The sequence below is a fragment of the Acinonyx jubatus genome, chromosome A2, assembly GCF_027475565.1.
Source record: "Acinonyx jubatus isolate Ajub_Pintada_27869175 chromosome A2, VMU_Ajub_asm_v1.0, whole genome shotgun sequence".
Taxonomy (NCBI): domain Eukaryota; kingdom Metazoa; phylum Chordata; class Mammalia; order Carnivora; family Felidae; genus Acinonyx; species Acinonyx jubatus.
Genome location: NC_069383.1, coordinates 123,330,545 through 123,357,786, shown reverse-complemented (window position 1 = coordinate 123,357,786; position 27,242 = coordinate 123,330,545). Strand labels below are relative to the sequence as shown.

General features: G+C 37.4%; 1 protein-coding gene across 1 annotated transcript in view; it reads left to right on the top strand.

Moving 5' to 3' along the window:
* Positions 1-24,481: 24,481 nt before the first annotated feature.
* Positions 24,482-27,242, top strand: part of LOC106969531 (contactin-6) — a 280,443-nt gene continuing 277,682 nt past the window's right edge. Inside the window, 1 exon segment of the mRNA XM_053219040.1 lies at positions 24,482-25,188. The gene's annotated coding sequence lies outside the window, so the exon portion shown is untranslated.

Sequence of the window (27,242 nt, the reverse complement as noted above, 5' to 3'; positions counted from 1 at the left end):
ATTGGCAGTAAGGGGTGTGACCGTGAAAATTAGTGGTTGGAGTAAGATGAGAAGGCAAGGGCCAAGATCCAAGGAAAGCAAAAAGCTGAAAACAACAAGGAAATGGGTTTGCTCTCAAAGCTTCCAGAAGGAATGTAGTCTTCTCAAAAAACTTGGTTTTGGACTTTTGGCCTCCAGAACTGTATGTTAGTAAATTCATGTTATTTTAAACCATAAAGTTTGTGGAAATTTGTTACAACAGCAATGGAAAACTAATGTAGGTCTAAATATACCCTGGTATTTTATATAAAAGACTGAAAATGACTGATACAATAATGGAATTAAATAGTCAAAGAATGTTAAAAGCCACAACGTGTAATATATTTATATTTTCACTGCAAAAGTAATGTGATTACTTTTATACATACAGAATTACTGTATAAATTTCAAACTGTGTTTAATTCATTTTACTGCAGTATGAAATGAGACTAGAGTAATGCCTCTACAAATACTCTGAGACATTTGTAATACAATATGGAAACATCATAGAGATACTTTATTCCTCAGGTAGAAGTTTCTTTGTCATTTTGTTTATAAGTAAAGTTAGCATGGTAAGTGAGCCTTAGAGAAACCTCAGTCTGTTTTCCATATCATAGTAAAATTGGTTTCACTGTAGACCAGTTTCTCTTGCAAGGCTAATACTAATGCAATTTTGTTTTAAGCTGCTTACCGGGAATCAGTGTCTATTTGTTGTGTGATTAGACAAAGAACACCTGTTAAAATTTCCTAAAACTTGTATCATTTTCTCCCCATTGTTGAGAATGTCCTCTTGTTTGATCGTAGTATGGAAATGGGATGTGTGGTTGAAACAGTACTGCAGGAGGAAACAATGCATGACAGCAGAGGTAGGGAGATGAGAACAACTGTGGGAAAAGTCTCCATCTTATTCACGGTCCAGATAGCTGGTTGCTTTGGGGAAGAAATAAATTTGTATTGGCTTAGGGGACATCCGTTTGTGGACCATGCTGCTTTAGGGGAATTTTGTTGCATTTTTAATTCCCTGACCTGGGTCGCTGCAATCAAACAAAATTTTATTCTTTTCACTTGTGTTCCAGATGGAAGAAAATGTAAACAGCTGTCCAAGTGGTAATGGAGCCTTTTCTTCCACATTCTTGCATGTCATTATGTTAGAGATTTACTTTTTCAGCAAATTGAAACCTCTAAAACCTAGTAATCAAATTTTCCCCCTCTCTCTTGCTTTCTCTTCCAACTATCATCAATTGCTTACTTTCAGAAATAGTTTTCCAAAGATGACGCTATGATGAGGATGCATGGTCATTATCATATTTACTCTTATCAGTACCATATAGCATTATGTTGTTTACAATAATTAGCTGCTGGAAGCAGTCCTGTAAACACAACTGTGCGCCATTCTGCATATAGAAAAGCAAATCTCTGTTAAGGGAGGGGATGGGTACATGCTCGTTTGGCTACTGGTTATGACTGCGCTGTAAAGATCTAAAAGAAACCACTCATTCACTGCTTTTCAAGATGATGAGTATATGTGAAAAAATAAGATATGAGGAAATTTGGAAATTTTAATAAAACCATTGGGAGATGGGTCCTTTTTTGAAGTTGATGAGCTAATTATGTTCACTTGAGAAGCAAGACAATGAAATTGAATAATTAATGTATTTATCTTACACAAATTTAATTCTATGCATAGGATAGCCCCTATCTCCTTACTCATATTCAACAAGCAGTGGATATAGTTACACCAAAAACAACCAATGTTAACTACCAAAATTTATGATAAGTATGTATAAAGGTTGTTTCAGGGTTTCCTGACCTTTGAAAAGAGCTAAATGTGTGGTGTAAGTGATCTTTAAGTAGGTTGTGACAAATCAGCACTCTCCTTGAGGAAGAAATTGAAGAATAATTGAAAAGCAAAAAAAATATTGAGCAATGGATTTAGAGGAGTCGACATAGGAATATATACACAAAACCATGTATGTTTCTTAATGGGAATTTTATAAACTTTTCAAGGATAATTTTAATTTTATAGAATTGTTGCTTTTCTTGTTGTCTTTAGAAAGTGACTGCCTCTTAAAATGTAACCTCACTGTCTAGTCACCATTTCAACACACATCCATCGAGCACCTCCTATATTCAAGGCATTGCTTCATTCAGAAAACATGAAAAATCAGACACTCCTCCTTCTTAGAGCTGTCTCATCGGTACAGATATATAAAAGTATAAAGTGATGTTATTTAATAGTGAAATCGACGATGTACTAACAAAGCAGTAGAAAGTTAGAAAGTGACATGAGAGGAAAAACTATTTATGATTTCTCCATTAAGGTATTTTGGGGTGTTGGGAGTCTGGGTGTCTCAGTTGGTTAAGCGTCCAACTTTGGCTCAAGTTAAGATCTCACGGTTTGTGGGTTCAAACCCCATCAGGCTCTGTGCTATGACACCTGGGAGACTGGATCCTGCTTTGGATTCTTTGTCTCCCTCTCTCTCTGCCCCCCCCTCTTCGCACTCTGTCTGTTTCTCTCTCTCAAAAATAAATAAAAATTTAAAAAATTATTTAAAAAAAAGGTATTTTGGTGGTGCCTGGGTGGCTCAGTCGCTTAAGTGTCTGATTCTTGATTTCGGCTTAGGTCATGATTTTGCGGTTCGTAGTTTGAGCTCTGTGTCGGGCTCCATGCTGACAGTACAGAGCCTGCTTGAGATTTTCTGTCTGCCCCTCCCCTGCACACTCTGTCTCAAAATAAATGAATAAACATTTAAAAATATATATTGGAGTTTTAGAGTTCATCTGTGTTTGCTAAATTATTAATAGAAGTCAGATAGTGAAAATTAGAGAATAAATTGATAAAATGTATTTATTTACCTGCACATTTTAAGAAAAAGCAAATCTGTATTTCTACATGTACTTTTGTGTTTCTCTTTGTTTTCTAGTAGTGTGGGGAAGAAATAGTTTTCAAAGTTACTTCATGGCCAGATAAAGAGTAAACAATTTAAATAGTGAAACAAGCAAGCAGGCCACTTCTAATGACAAAATTTGATATTGGTTATGAGAGTTCAGAGGACATTTTTTAAGGAGAATCTTTGAAAAATGCTAATGGTAATTTTTTTTTCTTTTAAATGTGTATCCGTTTGCTTGTTTTTATAAAATATTCTGCTTCCTCTAATAACCGTGTAATGCTGGGTAAGTCATTCTAAGTGGTTAAGTTAAAGTCCTGTGCTGTCATGTGATCGGAACAGAAACTTCTGTAGTGGATGGTGTTGTCGCCCCGCACAGATTGCTTTTCCAGGCCAGTGCATGTGCCCTCCTGCCACTGTGAGCCTTGGCTGTTAAAGGCTTACTGTTACTTTTTTTTAAGTAAGTACCCTCAGTAACACTGGAGCTGTGGTGCCTGAGAGAGAGTACTGTCCCCATGCACCCTCTTCCAAAGCCTGAGCCCAAACTAACTGACATGAGGGGCAGCAGCTCTTTTCCTTTCCACAAGGTGGAGTCAGCTTAGTGGTGCAATCCGTGTTCCAGAGCTTCCCATTGGGACAGGCTGGAGTTACTTTATAGCTGCTTAGCTATTTCTCCTGCCAGGTTCTGCTTCCCTCCCTCCCTTTATCCAGAGCAATTATCTCATAAGTTACTCAAAGAAGAATTCCGACTCAGACTTTCTGCTAGGGAACAAAGTTAAAGCAGTATCTCTATGTTCCAACTATCTATCTAGCCCAGTACTTGACACATACCAAATTCAGATAGTGATAATTGAATGAATATCGAATGATGTTTGACTTCATGGTATTAGCTATTAAGTGATATCTAGGGCTACTGGTTTGTTGGTAGACATATGTCTTGACAGACCTCTCTACCCTGCAATGTTTATAAAGGAAATAATTTTAGTGACCATTTATCAAACTTCTGCAGGTAAACATTGCAAACCCATTGTCATTTTAGTTTTCTTTTCTTGTTTTAGGTTTTTCTCCCTTAGAAAGTCATTTTAAGAGGTAACCAACTTATCTGCTACTAGGTTCAGTCAAGTGTTAGTAACAACAGCAACCACAGAAATACACACACACACACACACACACACACATACACACACACACAAATCTGGATTTTAGAAACCAGTCTGTTCTAGTATATAGATTGTTAAAAGAGAAGTTGTGAAATACATGCTGTGAATAAATTGGAAATGGACTAGCTACAAAACTTCTATAAAGATACTGAGGACATCTTAGGATGGTAGAGTTGCATGATGGTATATAATTTATGCACGGTTATTTATCTGCAACTATCCAGAAAAAATATAGGTTGTTTAAATGGCTTCAGAGCTTAACCCTTCCTCCCATTTTCCCCCAGACATGTCCTATTATCTCACATCAGTCCTGACAGTGAGTTGTCTTGTTAAAGGGCTTGCAATTCCATTACAGATAAGCTCCAAATATTGATTTGTACCTTTTATTTCCTTGGTCTGAGATACAGGTGGGGCGAATGTTCAAATCTGTTGCTGCATGGCAGAGAAGAAATTATCTCCAGAGAAAGGCAGATGAACGTACCAAATGCTTTACTAAATTTCTACTTCACTTGTACATCTTTGTGTAGGCTAAGCCTGTGTTGATCCAAAGGTGAAGGACATACCAAAGTGGGAGCAATGAACACAACTCCGAGACACAGGAAGTGTTCAGTAAATACACATGGAAGGTGGTAGTAGGGCATGGTCTCTCTAGAATGGCCTCAGCCATGCTGACCTTGTGGCAGTCGGCAGGAAGGACATGATGTGCAAGATAGAATTCCCAGTGCCTGCTTGGTAGGCATGCAAATTCATGCATTTGTTGTATAAAAGATTTAATGTGAGCTCCTCAGGGTAAAACAAACAAACACAAACAAAAACTCCTCTTTGTCTCCTATCCTCAGAAATCTATATCATAATGAATCCCTAGAAGAATGGTGATTAAATGAGTGAGTGAATGACAAATTGAGAATAATTATTACATATTTATTTGGCATTGTATGAGGGTGCAAAATGTGGGAAGCCATTCCAGCTTTGCCTGCCCACACCTTCATTCCTTGCTGACTCTCATTCAGCCTTGCCTTGACTTAATGTTTTGAATATTTATTTATTCATTGCTTCCCTTCTCATACAGGACCTTTGTCCCAAGTGTTCCCACTTGTTGGTCACATTTTTTTCCCTTTACCACAATTATTTCTTACCCATTCTTGAGAGGTTGGCTCAAACATTTTATTCTTAGGGGAGTTTTCTTTGAACTTCAGGTTTCAAAATCAGTTTGTTTATTTTCTACCAATCATGTTAACTTGGTTTATTTGATTTAATAAGAGGTTAATTTGAAATTTTCAACTTTTATCATTCATTAAATAGTATCATAACTGAGAAAGTAAACATGGAATAATTGTCTAATGTGTTGTAGCACTGTGAGCTACAATATAGATAATAGATTATCTATTAATATAGATAACCAGCCCACCTTGACGAAATTTGTATTTTTCTTTTAAATTCTTTTAACTTATGTTTAATTTATCCAAATGACTATATGCACATAATCTATGTTCAGATGTTAAGATGAGTATTGTATATATTTGATGAGGTTTTTGGAATGGAGGTGGGTTCTGGAACTGACAGTCAAGAAAGAATTCTTGAGGTGTCTTTGGTGCAAAAACAAAAGGTGATTTTACTAAAGCACAGGAACAGGACCATGAGCAGGAAGTTGGGTATCAAATGATGGGGTTTGGTAGTGATGGGAGTTTGGAGCTGACAGCTGAGAAATAATTCTTGATATGTCCTTGTTTCAAAAAAAAAGGTGATTTTATTAAAGCACAAGGACAGGACCCTGGCCAAAAAGAGCTACCCACAGGGAGAGGAGAGACTGATTATATACTTGGTAGTTGCGGGGAGGTAAAGGCAGGGGACCTTTCCAAAGAGATTTTCAGATGCTAAAGAAGACTCACAGGACCCTGGAGGCCTAGCTATTGTCCTTGTTTTTCCCTCCAGCAAAGCATTAACATTAAGACATTAGAGAGTTACCGGAGAAATGTTTTATTCCCCAGCCTCAAGTATTGGTCACTGGGCTGCAAGTTACAAGGCAATTTAATTTTACCTGCCATTTTCTTCTGTCTTTGTTTCCCACATGATGTTGAGCAATTAAATATCATATAATTTTTCTAGGAATAGTGTTTCTACTAGATGAGTAAGATGTAACTATACGTGGTGTCTGACAGTTATTTTGTTCTTAGCATACGATGACAGATATTTACATTTGCTGCTCTGTTTCTTCCATTTTTATATTTAATTACCTGATACTTTAGATAAATTCCGTAAGATAATTTTTTTGCTTAATTATAGAGGGTATATATTACATTAAAACTCATAAGTTATTGACTTAAAGAGAAGTAAAATCACAAACTCTTCTTGCTTGCTGGTAAACCACTGCTCTACTCTATTTGTTGGTAAGTTCTTCAGAACATAGACATGATGATTATTAAACTCAACTCTCAACATATTATAGAAGGCAGCTGGCATAAAGTGTTTATTGTTTACCCAATATCCATTTCCTGGGTTCCATAAATCTAGATGGATTCAAACGATTCATTTTTATGGGGGAGCCTGAGCAGAATTGATGTGTCCTGGTCTTGGCAAAATTCATGGATGTGTCTTCCCCAAGCCTTCTCTGTCCTCAGCACAGGTGTAAACAAAAGACTGTATGGTGACAATGTTGAAAGATAGAAGTAGCTTACTTTCTGAATTACTTGCTGGAAGACAGCCATAGGCTGCCTAACCTGCCCTGGACTTGGGTAATGTTATGCAAGTGAAATTCCAGGTTTATTTATGACCATGGTGATGGGGTTTTGGAGTGGTACAGATCTGGAGCTGATGGCCAAGAAAGAATTCTTGAGACGTCTTTGGTGCAAAAAAAAATGTAATTTTATTAAAGTACGGGGCAGGATCTGTGGGCAGAAAGCTGCACTGAGGTTGTGAAGAGTGATTGGTTATATACTGTGGAGTTGGGAGAGGTAAAGGCAAAAAGGAGGCCTCTGGGAGGACTTTCGTATGCTAAATAAGACTCCTAAGATAACTGAGGCCTAGCTATTGTCAAGCTAAGGTTGTTTTTCCTCTAGTAAGCTATTAACATTAGGACAGTAGGGGGTTCCTGGAGAAATGTTAAACTTTGTAATTGTTTCATTTGTCAGTGGACTGCAGGTGATAAGAAAATTTAATATTTTTTTAAGTTTATTTATTTTGAGAGAGAGAATGAGTAGGGAAGGGTCAGAGAGAGAGGAGGACAGAGGATCCAAAGCCAGCTCTGCACTGACAGCAGAGAGCCAGAAGTGGGGCTCGAACTCATGAACTGCAAGATTGTGACCTGAGCTAAAGTCGTAATATTAACTGATTGAGCCACCCAAGCATCCCAAGGAAATTTAATTTTACCTGCCATTTCCTTCTTGCATTTGTTCTCCATATCACTATGGAGGGGAGGGTGATGTTGGGGCTCCAGGAAACTGAGTCTACAGGTTTCTGGAGATTAAGCTATTGATAAGATTGCCTTTTTCTTATAATTTACTAAAACATATATACACTGATGAAGACTCTGTCCTGCTTGACTGTGATATCTATCAGTTAAGCATTTGTTTTCTTTCCTTTTCCTTTGTTCTTGGGCAGCCAGAAGTGCCTGCGAAATATCACCATATCCCACCCAGGGGCAGGGCAGTGTTGGTAGCTTGTGCTTTGTCCTCAGCTTGCCTTATGCTCCCACATCAATGGCATAGCCTTGCCTGACTATAGCGTGTCTTAAGATTTGCCTAAACTATCACACATCTTACTTGGTCAACAAAATCAATCCAACAAAATTCTATTTAGTGAGCACTGACCAAATAGCATATATTGCATGGCTGTAATTATAGATAGAAATAGTATTCCTTTTCTCTAAGGTCAAAAACTCATCAGGAGAGGTGTGGCTTTACAAATTAATACACAAATGTTATTTGCTGTTATCATGATAAAAAATAAACCAAGAAAGATAGGTATTTATGTTAGGCTGCTAAGGGTACTATAACAAAATATCATAGCATAGACATGGTGACCTAAACAACAGAAATTTACTTTCTCACAGTTCTGGAAGCCTGAAATCCACGTTCAGGGTACATGAGCTAGCCTGCTTGGGTTCTGGTGAAGGTTATCTTCCTGGTTTACAGACAGCGGCTTTCCTGCTATGATCGCACATGGCAGAGAGATAAAAAGATCTCTTCCTTTCTCTTATAGAGCCTCCGTCATATTGGAATAGGACTTACCATTATAACCTCATTTAATATTAATTACCACATAATGACCCTATTTCCAGATACTTTCACATTTGGGGTTAGGGCTTCAACATGTGAAATTGGAGAGGCAATTCAGTTCATGACAGTATTTTCTAGAATTAGAAATTAAGTGTTCTATATTTAGAATCATGGAGAAAAGGAATAATTCCTCCAGAGTGGAGGGAAGGGGCGGTTTCCCAACCAAGTCAAATTTTAAGCTACGTAATGAAATAAAAATTATTAAAATTGAAAATATCAAAAATTCAATTAAATATATACCCACAAACACAAAACCATTGAGTGCAATAACTGAGATAAAAAGCATAATTAAGATAAAGAAATCAGAGATTGTAAAATGGAAAAGATATGGTAAATAAAAGATCTATCAAAGACATACGACACAAAACCATAATGACGTTTAGATATAAAGAGCAGAATAAAGGGAAAGGAAGAAATTATCAAGAAATAATAGTATAAAATGTCCCAGCACATGAGAGACACACATGTAGAGATAAAAAGAATCTAAAAAATGATAAGGTGAGGGATATTTTTAAAAGTGATACACCTAACCATGCCATCATAAGACTTCAGAACACAAGGAAAAGTGCTAAAAGTTCCTGGAAAAACAAAGATAATCAATGAAATATTGAGTATTAAGGTGGCATCAGATAGCACATCAGGAAAACCAGTTTCTAGAAGACAGTGCTTTGAAATTTTTTGGGAAAATCATTTTAACTATAAATCCTATACCCAGCCAAAGAACTAAGGCCAAAGTAAATATTTCTAAGACAAGAAGATTCACAAGACACATGTGTGTTTTTGCCAGAGAAAAAATGGAATGGAAAAAAAACTTAAAAGTACAGTGAAAATAAGCTATAAGATGATGTCCAGAAGGGGTCTAATTTAGTAAAAACAGTTCAAGTAAATCTAAGTTGAATGTCTTTTAAAAAACTATATAGAGTCTATCAAGTGAAAGAAAGAATATGAAACTAAAAAATGATTGATACTGGTAACTAATATTTGAAAGAAAAATTTCTATTTTTCTCAACAAGAAAAAAAACAAACTAAAAGCAATAACAAAATCACAAAAACACGGCATCCAAGGCATCCATAAAGTACAATTACATGTAGCATGATCTTAAGCAATTGATGAGTTAAGAAAATAAAGGAATTTATCTGAATATGATTCCAGAAATCATTTTTATCAAATGAGAACTAGTGGACCTTGGAACCACAGGGAAGAAATGTGAATCCAAAATTGCTAAAATGCTGCTAATGGTTTTAAGTATTGGCAGTGACTGATTTAAAAAACTAACAGAAGTCTTAGGTTTACGATACCCAAAAAAAATCTTACCACAATTGACAAACTGACAGGAGACATAGCTGAAGAAGAGAGCTGGATGGTGTTGGAGAAGTATGGAGAAAAGGATCAGAATGTTAATAATCTTTAAAATGGCGTAGTGTGTAGAAATACTTTCTAAACTGGTGAGATGATTAAGAGGTTTTAAGTGTTCTATTTATAGATTAAAAGGTAATCAGTAAAATATCTAAAAATATTAAGATAGCAAAAACCCTCATGATGTAGAGAGAAATATTAGGTGATAAATGCCTGCATTATAAGAAGTCAGAAGATGCTGTCTAAAGTTATATAACCAAACTTAGAACCATAAATACATATCAATGAAACAAACATAGAATTTGGAAACTAAAGTCCAAAGTAACGGAGACCATGAAGTTGAAATTATATCTGGGAAGTATGACTGAAGGTGAGGAGAGCAAGAATGCAGCCATTAACAAATTCAAAATATATCTCTGCTAACCTTGTACATTGAAAAGTACTAAAATTACCTATTTAAAAAGTGAAACTAATAAAAATTACAACAATTTTATTTTCATCCCTTTGTTTCGCAACGCATTGTCTATCAGATTGTTCTTGGATACTGCTTCAGATCTTTCCAGCCTCATCCTCTGTGTCAGCTGACTCTGCACAGTCTTTGACCAGATTCCTGCAGATGCCATTTGTTGGCATTTGCTTCAGTTCATACAGTGTACCCTTCATCTTCTGCTCCAAGGCTTCTTTGCCCCAGTTGCTTTGGGACAACCCTGGGTACCTTTTCAGCCTTCACATGTGCACAAAGCATGGATGTGGAGGAGTTAATGCCCCCGTGAGATAGACTTGGAGCAGTGAGGGTCATGAACTTATGGATGGATGATTCTCTGAGTCTCATCTAAATCTCAGAACCCATTGGGATGTAGCAAACAGTTACCCATAGACAACTCAGTGTATTCACTCTTGTACTGACTCCTCTTTCTGCCCTCCCCATCCCTCATCTCTGTTCCCTCGGTTTATCCTCCTAATTTAACCAGTAAGTGTGAACTAATTGTAACCACTCTGCTTCTGCTTTAAGGGAGCCAAGAATAAAACCCAAGGCATATGTAAGGGGAAAATAAATTGTCACAGGACTACTCATCTGTGAATCCCTACTCAATATTCTGGGAAGGACATCTGAAACCAGTCATTAATGCTCTTTATGATAGCTCCTAGAAACTTAGACATGCTAATATATCTAATAAAAGAGGTTAGGTGATAAAATGCAAATATATCTAGTAAGAGAGGTTAGGTGATAAAATTGTCTTGCCACTATATTGAGGTAAGAGTCAGAAGACACAGGAAACTTAAAAGGTTAACATGGATTTCTTATGTGGTGCAGGAAAACCCACTCTCTCCTACCGTGTTTATTTGGAGGGAAAGGGGAGAATCCTTTCACTAAGGTAATAAAGACCACCCTAACAAGGGGGTCACTGGTCCTTTGGTGGTGGCTGTAGACAAGATTTGACACTATTACATGTAATAGAACAGGACTTCTTAGTATCAACAGGAATAATGGAATTGCATAATGACAATGTTATTTGTCAGCAGTTTACTTTTAAAGGCAAGTTAGATATGATTGCTATAATTGGCAACAAGCCTGAGTGACAGTCAGAATTCTATAATTGTAGAGATGAATGACAATGGCTAATAGATCATGGTGTATCCTCAAATGCAACACATTGCCAGTCAAAAAAGGAGTTACTGAACTTTTAATATTTTTTTTAAAAACCCACATTAAAAAAAATAAGGCTAAGGAGCAGAAGATTGATGTCAAAGATTACAAAGAAAAAACCACTATGTTTATAAGATCTGTTTCCAGATGCCAGTCTTAACCCAAGGCCCATTGATTGAAAGTAGAGCAGGAAGAATATGTGATGATACTTCAATTATGCATAGTAAATATGCTTTTAATTCTTAGTAGAACAATGGCTGTTTACCAGAGTAATTGTGCTCTGGGAAGGGCAATGTCCATAGTTTTTGAGTATTGTTAGGTATGAACTCTGAATTGATACTTGGATACATGGCAAGCCATAAAGTCCTCTAGTTAGAGTGTGGGCTCTGGAAACCAGGTGTAAAAAAATCCAAGCCCAATGTATGTATGGACCAATTATGTCTTTTTTTTTCCAATCTCTGAGTATAAAATTGTATAAATATATATAACATCCAGCCAGCAGAACCTTCAAATTGTCTCCCATCTTGTAGCAGAAGAGGTGTTAAAGTAGAAAGAGCCAAGTATAAGATCCCTAAATGTTCTTTCTCATTGCCACATCATGGCAATAACAAATCTGAAGGACTACCACATCCCAAGAGGAACTATGGCAATTAGCATCACTATCAAAGACCAAAAGGATGTAGGAATGGTAGTCCTATCATATTTCCATTTAGTTAACCTATGTTGCTCCTTTAACCACAACAATAACAACAACAAAATAACACATGGATTGGAGCAGGACCTCCCAATACTTAGGACTATTTTATACAGTTGTGTTATCTTTACTGGAACACATCAGTACACTATCTGACATTTGGAATGTTAACAATGGTCTAATGAATGCGCTTTTCTCAGTCTGCATCAGCAAAAGGAAGCAAAATTAGATTATCTTCTCATGTGAAGGATAACAGTACATATCTACTTTCTTGTTATGTGCTATAGTAATTCTCTTACCTTGTTCTCATGTATAGTTTATGGCTATCTTGATGATCTTGGAATTATGTGGAGTATCACATTGGTGCACTCTACTGAAGATTATCCTGATTAATCTCGTAAGCAAGAAGGACAAGTAAGTGAGATGTCCTAGTAAGATAAACATGCCATGTGATGACAGATAAAACTACAAAGCTTCTGAGACTGCTACGTAGACATCTTTAGGTTTCTAAATAGCTGTGGCATCCTGAGATATCCCTTTTAATAAACATGATTTATTTCACCATGTTCCCCCTATCCTTAATAAAGAGATACATAACTTAGGGCGTGTTCTATATTTTTCACCATGTATTGTCCCTAGAAATACTGACCAACTGAAAGAAGAGGGAAAACACTTCAAGCATACATAATAATTCAGTTGGTATGAGAGATTGGTGTGAGCCAAAAGTGAACTGCTGTCTCATTATATCCCATTTCAGGGGTGGTTCTAAACAAAGGAGTAAATGAGAATCTTCCTAGAGGACCAAGCTGTGAGCAGTCTGTTCACTGTTCTCTTTGTAGGGAAGAATCGACCTTAGTTATGAATGTACAGGGACTACTGAGCAATAATAGTGAGTGGTTTGCATACTTAGTAAAGAGTCTGGAAATAATAAGTGTAAAAAATCAGACACAAGAAACAAAGAGTCATGGTGGTAGACTTACAGGAAAAAGCATGATGAGTGCACTTGTTTGTGCCTCCTATTAATGCCCAACAGATGTCATCCACTGCAAAGAGATGCCTAACCACCAAATTGAAGACAGTAACTTGTTCTGGAATGTCAATCACTCTCTCTCCTTGATCACACAAGTCTTAATATAGTGAGCCATGGATTGAGTGACCATGGCCTCATGGATGGATTTATGTATGAATTCATAACATGAATTCAAACATGAACTTCCTCAACATATAGGTGACTAGCTACTGCCACTGCTGACTGCCTAGTCTACTGGCAATAGAGACAAATCATGACTTTTCAATATGGCACCATTCCTCATGGAGTTCAGGTACCTGCTTGATGGCAAGTTGATTACAATGGACATCATCCATTCTGAAGGAAACAGTGATTTATTCTTATCAGAATTGAAAGCCACCCAGGATATAGGTTTTCCTTCTCTGCCTGCAGTTCCTCTGCCAGCACTACCCCATGAGGACTTACAGAATGCCTAATCTATCATTATGGTATACTATATATCATTGCCTAAGCGCAAGGGATCCATTTTATGTCAAAGGATGAGTGACACTTGGTGAATGACACTGGGATTTTCAACATTTGTACCATGAAACCTTATCACTCAAAGACAGCTAGTCAAATATAATGATGGAATAAACTATTCAAGACTCAGCTAAGTTGACAGTTCTAAGAACACACCCTGCAGAATTAGAGCCTGGTCATCTAAGATATGATATATATACTAAAAGTGCATTTGATATATGGTGGTGTCAACACTGGGTGGAATACATGGGGCCAAGAAATGAAAGGGAATAGTATAATTGGCTTTTCTTACCATCATTCCCAGTTCTCCATTCGCATAATTTGTGTCCCATCCCAATTCCAGATCATTTAGCTGAGAGGTCCTGAATCATAAAGGAGGAAAACTTTCATTAGAGGACACAATAAATATTCTATTACAACTACCTGATCTCTTTAATCATCTTATTCTCATGAACTCACACAAAAAGAAAGAAATTAATATATTTCTGGGACTAGTTAACCCTTAATGCCATTAGAAGCAACACTGCTGCTGTCCATGGGGTCTTGGAGGAGTATATCTGTATGTTGACTCTTCATTGGAGTATCTCCTGGGTTTTATGTGAAAACTAAGAGTTGTGAAAAACAACGTTGTTTTACTAGGACAAGGGATCTAAGAGTCCTACCTTCCAAAGGAAGAACGTCTGGGTTACCTGAACAAACAGCTTAGAACAGCCTGAGTGCTAGCTGAGGGTGAGGCAAATCTTGATTTTTTGGTACAGGGTGATATTGTGGATATCAGTTATGGTCCCAAAATGAGTTCCAGTGGGGCATAACCATTTTACACCAAACCTCTTGCCTTTAAGTTATTGCAGGGAATTTGTCTGGCTGAATCCAGAAGCTGCCTCTGTTGCTGATTGGACTTAGTGAAGGTTTTTAATAGATCCGAGTGATTCAAAGTGGGAACTAAGTTTGATGCCTTTTTCTGCCCAATTTCATATCATTTCAGCCTGACCAAATATTCAAGCAGTGTTTCATGTAGCCTCACACAAATGTAACCTGAAAGTCTTTTGTCTCTCACAACTCCCATTTCTCTTCAGCAGTTTCTCTAATTTCATGGTATTGAGGACCCACACAAACTTGATTGGTACGTGTGTGTGTGTGTGTGTGTGTGTGTGTGTGTGTGTGTGTGTGTGTGTACCATATATGTGTAGGAGAGTTAATTCCTCCCAAAACATTCTTGTACCAATACATAGGGTAGCCATACATCTTCATTGGCCCAGGATAGATCTGAATTATATCAGCTGTGCCAGCAATGCTAAAATACTATCTCTTTTCGCTATAATTGTCTTCTTTTCCTTTTTAAAATTTTTTTCAACTTTTTGAACAAATCTTATTTTTTAATGTTTATTATAGAGAGAGAGACAGAGACAGAAACAGTGTGAGTGGGGGAGGGACAGAGAGATAGAGGGAGACACAGAATCTGAAGCAGGCTCCAGGCTCTGAGCTGTAAGTGCAGAACCCGATGCCCAGTTTGAACCCACAAACCGTGAGATCATTACCTGAGCCAAAGTCAGATGCTTAGCCAGCTGAGCCACCCAGGTGTCCCAGTTGTCCTGTTTTACATGATAAAGTATATGGTTGTCTTATTGCTGGATGCTAGAGCCAAATAGATAAATGCTGCCCCCATGCTCTGTCTAGGTGGATGGCCCTGAAAGAGTTTGATATGGTAGATTTTTAGATATCCCCATAGACTTGAACAGTCATTCATACTCAGTGTTAGAAAACTCAAGTGATACATCTTTTATGGGCTTTTTTTTTCTTGCTCCCATTTAACACTCCCTGTCCCTCACTTGTAGATCACATTTTCTTTCTTTCTTTTTTTTAAGTTTATGTATTTATTTTTGAGACAGAGAGGCAGAGAGAAAAGGAAAGAGAGAATCCCAAGCAGTGTCTGCATGCCAGCACGGAAACTAGCATGGGGCTTGGTCCCACAAACATGAGATCATGACCTGAGCCAAAATGAAGAGTCAGACACTTACCTGACTGAGCTGTTCAGGTGCCCCAGTAAATCACATTTTCAAGTAAATGACTCATACATGACAAAAGACAGAAAGTCCTTGTCTCAGGCTCTGCTCTAAGCAAAATCCAGCCTATGTTGACTTGCTTTTGGTAAATAACAATAGCTCTGTCCACTTGCTATTACCGAATAAAATAATACCATAATATTTCATGACTTAAAATACTAAAATCGGGGCTCCTGGGTGGCTCAGTCGGTTAAGCGTCCGACTTCAGCTCAGGTCACGATCTCGCGGTCCATGAGTTCGAGCCCCGCGTCAGGCTCTGGGCTGATGGCTCAGAGCCTGGAGCCTGCTTCCGATTCTGTGTCTCCCTCTCTCTCTGCCCTTCCCCCATTCATGCTCTGTCTCTCTCTGTCTCAAAAATAAATAAACGTTAAAAAAATTTTTAAAAAATAGTAAAATCAATTTTATCTTTCAGGTATGCAAGATAGTTCAGGTTTTTTCAGCTCACCTAGGTTGCCCTTAGAGCTGGACAGCTTTCTTATTACCCCTTTGTGTGGATCTGCTAAAGTGGTTCTCCTCCGAGTATCATTCATCCTCCTTGAACTGCAGGTAGCCACAACATGGTTTTCTCTGGCAATACCACAGGAACAAGAAAGTAAGTTGGTTACTTTCAGTCAGTTAAACATCCAGCTTTGGCTCAGGTCATGATCTTATGGTTCATGAGTTTGAGCCCCACATTGGGCTCTGAGCTCAGAGCCTGGAGTCTCCTTCAGAGTCTCTCTCTCTCTCTCTCTCTCTCTCTCTCTCTCTCTCTCTCTCTCTGCCCTTCCCTGCTCACACTCTGTGTCTCTGTCTCAAAATTGAATACACATTAAAAAAAAGAAAAAGAAACACGTTAAGGGTATTTAAAAGCTAGACCTATAGCCAGTCAACTTCCATGCTGGTGGTCCAAGTACGTCATATGTCAAGTTCAAAATCAAGGGACAGGGATGTATAGTCCACCTCCAATAAAGCAATGGCAAGGGTGTGTGTGTGTGTATATATATATATATACACACACACACACACACACATATATGGGGAAGGGTAAAGGATTGAAGCTGATATATTGATCTACTGTATGATTTTGAAAGGGATACCAGTATATTGTCTGTGAAAGAAAAAACTTATACTGTATTTCTGATAATAATGCCAGTGAGCCAATAGGTAAATTCTATTTAATGGAAAATATCGTGAAACTCACATTTTCTGTGTAACCATCATTAAGACAATGCAATAGTTGTATTTTTTAGAAAAGCAGACAAGAATGGGACAGGCAGAAAAGTTGGTAAAGCCACTAAACTCTTGGTGAAAATCCAGATTTTAGAGCTTATGTTGTATGATGTCTTCCCTGTGTCCAGGAAATAGGATACAATAATAATTATTATACACGGAAAAACCTCTCAGTATTTAGGATTAAAACAATTAGAGTAGAAGAGGAGCCACATTAATGAAATACATTTATTTTCACTTAGAGCCCAAGCAGTTTACCTTATGATTTAGAAAGATCACATTGGGTCTCATGGTAAATAATACTCCTAAAATGAGAGTCTTGCAAAAGCAATTGGTGTTCATTAGAATTCAGTATGGGAAGCAGCAGGTGGCAGGCAGTTCCATGGAACAATTTTGCAGTGCCCTTCTATGGTTGAGGCAAAACAATTCATGTCGCAAGATGCCAGGTCTTATTCTCTGTTGTAAGTCATCACTGTATAACAATGTTTATGTTTTTTTACGAATATAATCAAGGAGCTCAAACTGAATTATTGCAATAGCTTTCTAAATTATACATTTTCTTAACATGTGGTAGAAGGGGAATACATGCATTTCATGGACTGTTATCACTTTGAAAAGCAATACATTTCATGGCAAAATGTAGTTATGTTCCCCTCCTCCCCCATGGAGGAAAGTGAATTTTTGAATATCTGTAACATTACACATATGTGATGTAAAGTGAAACAATTTTGTGCTGGGGCAGAAGACCAAAAAAATTGTTATCACCCATCTTTCAGTGTGCTTTTTCCTGAAAGAAAGTAAATATGTGTAACAGATTTCCCTTCCTGACACTGATCCCTACCTCTCCCTTACCAAAAAGGAAAAGGGAAGGGAGTAAAATAATTTTGATTTCCTGTGACCATTTAATACTTGTGTCCTTTTCAAAGCTTAACTATCTAGTTAATTGTCAAAGTCTGTGCAGTTACAGCTTAAAAGACTGTATTCAAGAGAAACCTTTAATTATGTCTTTAAGAGTGGAAACGACCATAAAAATTATAGCAGTTATTTTTGCCTTCCATTTGTCACACCAGTGGCTATGGCAGAGAGCTCCTGGTAAAGAGTTTTAAATGACAGATTTGCGGGGGTGGGGTGGGGAGGGGGGCGGGTAAGTGAACCTGCATTGAAATCTGTGTTTGGCCTTTTACTCTTTGTGGGATCTCAGGCATACTATTTAATCTTTCCAAAGCTCAGGTGCCTTAAAACAAAGGTGACAATACCTACCTCATGAAGTTGTTTATAAGGATCAAGTGAGATTTTAGCTTTAATGTCTAGCCCCGAGGAAACACTCAGGAAATTATAGAAAATTATTTATGACTTAGTAATAGTAGAAGAACTACCTATGGTGGGCATGGGGAAAACATCTTATATATGTTTTAAACCTGGGTTTTTCAGAACAGATGTGTATCTGCATGAAAAATAAACCAAACAAAACAGTAACACCAACAAAAAAATACAGCCTATGTTGGTATATCGTATAACTTGAAAATAATTGTATAAGTCCAATAAAGCATTATGTGTTCATCTTTTAATTATTTTAGAGAAAAAATGCTATGAGAGGTGCCTTCACTGGAAGGCAGTTGCATACAAGTAATAGTTATTAGTCATATTTGTTTCCTGCAAGAGGCAGAGGACATCAAGATTCCGTGAGGCTTGAAACTTATAAAATTCAGGGGCCCACTTCAAGAATTGGTGGGTGAGGAGAGCCTGAGTATTTTACCTGGAAGTGTTGGGAGGAAGACAGAAATTGAATTTCCTCATAACAGGGAAGCAGAAAAACTAGCAGCCATCGAGGTGGATTATCCTTGAGGCCCGCAGGGGAAGAAAAGCAGTGCTTCCTAGTTTCCTAAGTTTGTTTCACTGCCGAAGGAATTCTGTGACACAGGCCATTAAGAGGGTCTAGACCTGTCATCCTGTGCCTGATGTTGGGGCGTCCTGCAGAATGATGCTGTCTCCCTGCACTGGATGCAAACTGAACTCTTACTTTCAGTGTCCCCCAGACCATGTGGGCACGTGAGGATTCCTTACATGTGAGAAGACTCCTGACTCCATGCCTCAGCAAAACTGCAAGGCAATAAATCAACTTTAATGTGATGTCAGATGTCACAGTAAATGCAAGTGCACTAAGGTACCCTATCAAAAATGTAGAGTCGTACTGGGTTTTAAAAAAATCCAGCCGTATGACAATTATGAGAAAGATATATAAAACAAATTGGCAAAAGAAAAAAGCTTGGTTAATGTACAAGTATATAAGGAACTTCAAACCAGGAATAAGGCAGGGATGCCAAGTTTAATTCCAATCTAAGAAATGTCAACACATTTTTACATATGCCTAAAGATTTTTACAAAATTATAAAGGTGCAATCAAATGTATAGCTATATGTTTGTTGGTATATATGTATATAAACACATGCCTATTTATGTACTCATAAAGATATAATTCACTGTATATAAATATAGTATACTGTATAAAGCACAATATGTAATGAGATATATATAGTCATATACACATGTACACATAAACACAACCTTTATCCATTAAGCAATGTAGCCGCAAAACATGTCGTGGTAAAGCTTCCCCAAAATCAGGATTACTTGTTTTAAAAATCTTTTTAAGAAATATTTACCATGCCTCTCACAGAGTTTGACATGCCAAGTCCTCAGCCAGACTGCCTGGGATCAACCCCTCCTCCATCTCCTGTTTGGGTGCTCTTGGATCATTTAGTTAACTTCTGTATCGTTCATTGTCATTGCTTGTTAGATGTGGAAAAGAATAACATAATGCTAATCTGGTTCTTGTGAGGATTAAATAAATTACCAGAATAAAGTACTTACAACACTACCTACCACATTTTTGGCTGTAAAAGGTACCTCTCAATATCCTCATCATTGTCATCATTATCATCATCCCCTAGAAAAATCTAAGTGATTCCAGTTGACCCAGATCTCAAATTTTTGAAATGACTGACAATCCTAGATTAGAGAGGTGATTTTCTTTGTCCACTAAAATCAATAATGACAGGGGCGCCTGGGTGGCTCAGTCGGTTGAGCGGCCGACTTCGGCCCAGGTCACGATCTCGCGGTCCGTGAGTTCGAGCCCCGTGTAGGGCTCTGTGCTGACAGCTCAGAGCCTGGAGCCTGTTTCAAATTCTGTGTCTCCCTCTCTCTGACCCTCCCCTGTTCATGCTCTGTCTCTCTCTGTCTCAAAAATAAATAAACATTAAAAAAATTTAAAAAAATCAATAATGACACTAACAGTAACAATGATGATAATTTTTTGTCAGAACTGAAGGCTTGTCCATTTTTTAGTTTTCCAAAGCTTTAAGAGAATCTATTCTCTATCATCATCATCTTCATTTATTAAAACTCAACTTTATACACTTTACGTGACATAGTATATATTCATTTTTGCAGTTGATACGATTTGTCAGATGCCTATCCTCATGTAACCACTGTCACAATCAAAAACAATATTATTTTAAAATATTCCCTTCTAACCACTGGTAGTTAATCTATACCCACCTCAGCCTTAGGCAACCATTCTGTTTTCTGGTCAGTATAGAATTGCTTTGACTTTTCTTTCTTTCTCTTTTTTTTAAATGTTTGTTAATTTGGGAGGGAGAGAGAGAGAGTGCGAGAGAGAGAGAGAGAGAGAGAGAGAGAGAGAGAGAGAGAGATCACTTGCACGCGCATGCCAGCGCAAAAGTTGGGGAGGGGCGGAGAGAGAGAGGGAGACATAGAATCTCAAGCAGGCTCCCGGCTCCAAGCTGTCAGCACAGAGCCCAACATGGGGCTTGAACCCATGCATGAATTGTGAGATCATGACCTGAATCGAAGCCTGATGCGTAACCAACTGAGCCACCTAGGCACCCCTGACTTATCTTGAATATATTTTTTTGGTGTTTTTTAGATTAATTCAAATAGTGAATTTTTGTAATTTTTATCTTTTTAGTGATAACTAGTTTTATATTTATGAAACTATCATAAGAGTAATTAACCTGCTGATTGACATTTGTGCTGTCTCCAAAATTTACCTATTATTAAAAAATTGTTGTGACTTTAAAAACAATTTTTTTTAATCTTTATTTATTTTTGAGAGAGAGAGAGAGAGAGACAGAGTGTGAGCAGGGGAGGAACTGAGGGGAGGGAGACACAAAATCAGAAGCAGGCTCCAGGCCCTGAGCTGTCAGCACAGAGCCCAACGCGGGGCTTGAACTCATGGACTATGAGATCATGACCTGAGCTGAAGTCGGACACTTAACTGACTGAGCCACCTAGGCACCCATGATGTGACTTTTTATTGCAAGTCTTTGTATGGACTTGTTTTGTTTTTCAGTTTTCAATTCTTTGGGGGAAAATGTATATGAATAGAGCTTCATATTTTAAGAACTGTCACATTGCTTTTCAAGGTAGTTTTAACATTTTATACTTCTCCCAGTCAGGTGTAAGAGTTCCAGTGCTTCTTATCCTCAGAAACCCTTGGCATTTTCAGTGTTCTTAATTTTGGCCTTCCTAATGGGTGTGCAGTGGTATTTTGTTGTTGTTTTCATTTGTGTCCTTGATGAATAATGATGATGAACACCCATTTTTATGTGTTTAAATGCCATTCAGATATCTTTGGTGAAGGGGCGCCTGAGTGGCTCAGTCAGTTAAGCCTCTGACTTCGGCTTAGGTCATGATCTCATGGCTCATGAGTTGATCTCCATTCAGGCTCTGTGCTGACAGGTCGGAGCCTGGAGCCTGCTTCTGATTCTGTGTCTCCCTGTCTTTCTGTCCCTACACTGCTTAGGCACTTTCTCTCTCTCTCTGTCTCAAAAAATGGTATCTTTGGTGAAATATGTGTTCATATATTTTAAAAATTATTTTAAATGATTCTTTGTTTTGTTGCTGAGCTGGAAAAATACCTTAAAGATGTATTTCAGAGATTAGTCACATTTTCATTTTGATGAAGCCTAATATTTCTATTTTATTTTCTCTTAGGTTTTGTGTTTTTTTTATGTGAATGTGAATGTGTGAGTAAGCATCTTAACACATCTTTGCCTGGCCCAAGGTATTGTATATTGTCTTCTAGGAGTTTTAAAGTTTTACCTTTAGGTGTGTGATAAGTTTCAAGGAATTTTTTTTGTGTATGGTGTTAGGTAAGGTTCAAAGTTAATTTATTCCAAATGAATATCCATTTGTTCAGGCATCATTTCTTGAAATATGATGCTTTTATCATTGAATTATTTTGACACTATTGTCTAAAATCAACTGACCCTGTAAGTGCGGTTTTATTTTTGGACATTGTATTATATTCTGTTGACCTATACTACAACACCATAATGCCTTGATCACTTCAGGTTAGTAGTGAATGATAAAATCAACTCCTCCAATTTTGTTTTTTATCTTTTTTATTTTACTTTTCTTGATTCATTTCCATATAAATTTTGACCCTCTTCGCTTCATTTCCACATAAATCTTAGCATCATTTGGCAATTGAGCCAAGGTAACATGCTAAGACTTTGATTGGAATTATTTCAAATCTAAAAACCTATTTAGAGATAAGTGACCTCTTAAAAATATTGAGCTTTCTGGGGGTGCCTGAGTGGCTCAGTGGTTAAGTGTCTGGCTCTTGATTTCAGCTCAGGTCATGATCTCATGTTTCATGAGTATGAGCCCCTCATCAGGCTCTGTGCTGATAGTGTGGAGCCTGCTTGGGATTCTCTCTCTCTCTCTCTCTCTCTCTCTCTGAAAATAAATAAATATTTTTAAAAAATAATGAGTTTTCTAGTCTGTGAACTTGGTATATTTCTTCATTTACTTAGGTTTTATTTCATTTATCTCAATAGTTGTTTCTAGTTTTTAGTGTGCATATTTTAATTTAGAACTTTGATGCACATCCCACTGCACTGCAGTGATTAAAGATTAAAGAGAATGAGAAGATGCCAGCAGAAGTTTCTTAGAAGGAGCTGCAAGCGACATATTGGAAGGGAGACAAAAGATCAAGCAACTTGAATTTAAGATAGAATGAGGATGGATGATTTGGAGATAATTAGTATTGCCAACTCTTTTAAGAAGTTTTAATGTAAAAAGAAGCAAGGAAATGGAGTGTTAACTGGAGGAACATGTGAGGTCAAAAAGGTTGTTGATTTTAAGATGGGCAAAATAGCAGCAAATCTGTATGCTATAATGATACAAAAGGGAGACCTGTTGATTCTGAAGAGAGAAGGACGCATACCTGCAACAGTCCCTTGAGTATGTAAGACAGCACTGCAACTAGAGCACAATGAAGAGCTTGGCCTGAGGAAGGAGTGTGGTTTACCCAGAGCAGAACGAGTGAAGGCAGAGTTTATGGGTACGGGTGTGCACCTGTGACTAGATGTAATGGTAGGAGCTACTGAAGTTCTCTTTTGATTCTTATTTTCTTATCAGTGAAATAAGTTATCAGAGCCATCAACAGTCTTTGAATATGGGGTAGAAGTGTTGGAGATTTATTTTTTTTTTCTTTTATTTGTTTTGGGAGGGGGGAGAGGGAGAGAGAATCCCAGACAGAATCCACAGTATCCGCACAGAGCCGGAAGCGGGGCTCAAACTCACAAACTGTTGAGATCATGACCTGAACTGAAGTCAGATGCTTAACTGACTGAGACACCCAGAGGCCCCAGAGTGTTGGAGATTTAACTAAAGGAGCGTCCTTTAAAGTGAATGAGTTCCTATTCAAGGAAAAACCCGCTATGTTGGGACTATTTTTCTCATACCTAGTAGAAAAATTAGGTATTTTGGCATTTTTATAAATAAATAGTACTGTGATTTTAAAAGAGGCAGAGATACTTTTAATTTAAAAAAATAGACATTCAGTTAGAACACATTTTATAACTATAAAATAATTCATCCAGTTTGCTTTCTCATGAGTTAGAACTCATTTTGAGTTCACCTAGTGTTAAGAAGCATTAATTGTTTCTCAAGCCTCTGATGATGGTGGTTGGACCCTGTGTAGAAATGAGGTCCATGACTGATATATTTACAGAAGAATGTAATCATGGAGATTCATAGGAGGTAATCATGAAATGTAGCCGTAGAAACCTTATGGCTCATCAGATAAAAACAAACTGAGTCTGAAGGATATCTTTTGATTTATTCACATTTGATTTGTGGACTTACTTTCCCGTATCCATTTTCTTTTGGAGGCTGAGAATGGAAGTTCTTTTCATTATGACATGAAAATAAGTCCAAGAGATTATTCTGCTCTCATGTTGTAGCCATGTTCATATGGGTTAGTGTCTCTGTGTGTTTGCAACTGTTTTTCCTATCATTAGCTTTTGTTGTTATTGTTAGCTTTTTTTCCAGTAAAAAGTTAGCCCCTTCCAAACCAATAACAAGACCCAGACATACTTAAAGTTTACTTGTAAGGCTGGGTGTGAAGCACAGCATTCTCTTCCTTACAGGGTTGTTTTGCAAACACATGCACACTTGTTCTTGGGCTCTGGAGATTATAAGTATGTTACCTAGGAGAACAGCAATACTCTTTTGGACTTGACTCCACTTTCTTTACACACTTCTCTATCTTTTAGAAGCCGCCTGCACATATTTTTAAAATGTGTTTTAGAAAGGATTTAGTGACAGTGCATGAGACCCTTTGATTTTATTTCCCCTTTCTCTTCACCTTAACTAGTAGCAGGAGTCACTGGTGTGCCTCAGAAAGCTTACTTATGTTTGAATACAGTCTAAATCAGTGCAGACCCTTGACTGGCTTAATCTTTGCTTGCAAATGACAATGCAGTGAGACCAGAGGAAGAAAAAAAAATTACTTCCTTTCCTATTGGAAACCTAATAAGTAGTTAGCCTGACCCAGTTTTCAATAAAGGAGATTTTCTGATGACCCAACAGGAGTGACTATCTGTAGTCAAAGAGAGGGGAGGGTGAGTTTAATCTTTCATGCCACTGGAATGGCAGCTGTTCTCAGCTCTGTCTGATTCTGTGAAGGATGCTGAAGATAGAGCTGCTTTTTCAGTCTAGGGAGAATTTTCCTTTTGAATATTCCAAACGGGGGATTTGCACATGTGCCTCAAGAACTAATTGTCTAGGTTCCGTCAGGAATGCAGCAGGAGAGGAGCGTATTTCATGCTTAAGACCAGAGAAGAGCCACGCAATACTCAGTGGATAAAAGGCTTGCGGTCCCAGCTGGGAAAAAGAGTCCCATTATCTCCCAGCTGCATAGACATTCCATACGGCTTGGTTCTGCCTGGATGCACAGCATGCCTGGCTGAGAGCTTGAAACAGAGTTCTGCAGAAAAATTGTAAAGATCCCGAGACATTTCCCTGGTAAGATCTGTAAGTACAAAATTGTGCTGTCTGCTGCATTGAGAATTTTGTTGGGCAAGCTGCGGCTTTTCTTCCTCTCAATGTCTTTGTATTAGCATAACAGGTAAAAGCTGGGGTTGGGGGAGAAGTCACTGCTTTATTTATGCTATGTTTCTATGATGTTGATGCTTAAAATGCATTTATTCCTCGTGAGAGAAAATGTATTGAATCTGTATTCTGGGGAGCTTAGGATCAAACCAGGGACAGAGAGACTACAGGTACATTTTTCAGTGTTTCACTAGTCTTTGCTGCAGTAAAACTAATGGGCAAGACGGGATGACAGTGCTAATTCTGGTACTTTCAGATGGCTTCACGCCCTTTCTGTAACGGCAAATGAGAAAATGTGATTGCTAATTTTTTTTCATCGTAGGGTAGAGGGGTGGGGTTTACATTGGCCAACAGATGATTTAAAGGAATGGTTGTAAAAAGTTTCCTGGGGGAGGGATTTCGCTCCCTGGAGGGGAGTAAAGCAAGACTGGAGGTCACATGACCCCACCAAATTTTTTCTGGCGTTTTGCTTGGCACCCAGCTTCCTGATAATCGCTTCTTTTCATTTACAATAGGTAAGCTTGTCAGTATTAAGGTACCTGTAATAGTTTATGAAAAGTTTCAGAAGTTGATGACTTGGGAACAAAACTTATAAGAGCTCTGAGATTAGCCACGTATAGCCCATTATGTTAACGGAATACTATCAACTTTGGGGGTTTGGGGAGAAATTGGAATTCATAGTACTTGCTTCTCCAGTTGAAAACTACTTATGTTTAAATAATCAGCATCCTGACTATGTCCTCTGAGAAATATTCACAGAATGAGTAAACAGAAGTTATATGGAGAGAAAAAATAGGGAGAACAGTAGAATTACATAGAATCAATTTGGAAAATGAGGTATTCATAAGCTGATCTACAGTGGCAATGTTTTTAAAAATCTTTCTAAGAGAAAGAGCCATATGTTGAATATTGAATTTCTAGTTTTGAACAATCTTCATGTATCTGATGGGTTTATCTTTCATTATTGTTGTTAAAGCTTTTATCAATATATGTGCCTTGTATTTTATAAGAATATATTTAAGCACACTCTTCCCTTCCATACCTCACCCCCCCACACGTATAAACCTACACAAAATACACACATACAAAATACTGTCATGATTTGTATCACAAACAGAAACACAGAGTCTTTTCATCTTTGACACTTCCATGATTTTTTTAAAGCAATATCATGGCTATGCAATCCAAAGATGTCAAGTATATAAATCTGCACTTTTTATAAGGCTTTGTATGAGGTTGTATAAATGCATAACTTATCACATCTTAGCTAAAAAACTACTCATTTATAAACTGCCATTGCATTACTTCCTTTGAACATTTCTAGTTAAGTGCCAGAATAGTTTGTTTAGTATTCTCCATGTAACTTTCCCTAATGAAAACAAATTCACATTGTCATTTGGAGAATTAGTACATATTTGGTTTAAGTTTAGAAAAAAAAGAATCAATTATCTTGGGAAAAGAATATGAAGTGTATTAAGTTGTTTGTATGCTTTTGTGTTTTTGATAACTGAAATTAGTAATATAAAAGTAAATTTGTACCTTTTTAATTATTTTATTGGAAGGAAGAGGGTTATGAAATATTTTTTTTTTACTTATGTATATATTTTAACACCATATTAATTAGAATTCAGCAGCAGAAGCTATACTCCTTAAAAATAACTCAAGCTAAACAAGCTAAACACAAGTGTTCAAAAACAAAATCCTGTCACCTGTAAATAACAGTCAAGATATTTGGAGACATCCTGTGCCTAAATTCTAATAACAAAATGAGAGAGAGAGAGAGAAACAGAGACAGAGAGAGATGCACAGAGAGAGAAACTTTAGAAGAATACTTTTTTATTTGTTTTGGGAAAATAAACATTTTGATAATGTGATGAGTGATAGATGGATAGATAGATAGATAGATAGATAGATAGATAATAGATGTTCTTTTAAAAGAATATGATCTTACCCTACCCTTTAAAAAAAGTATTGAG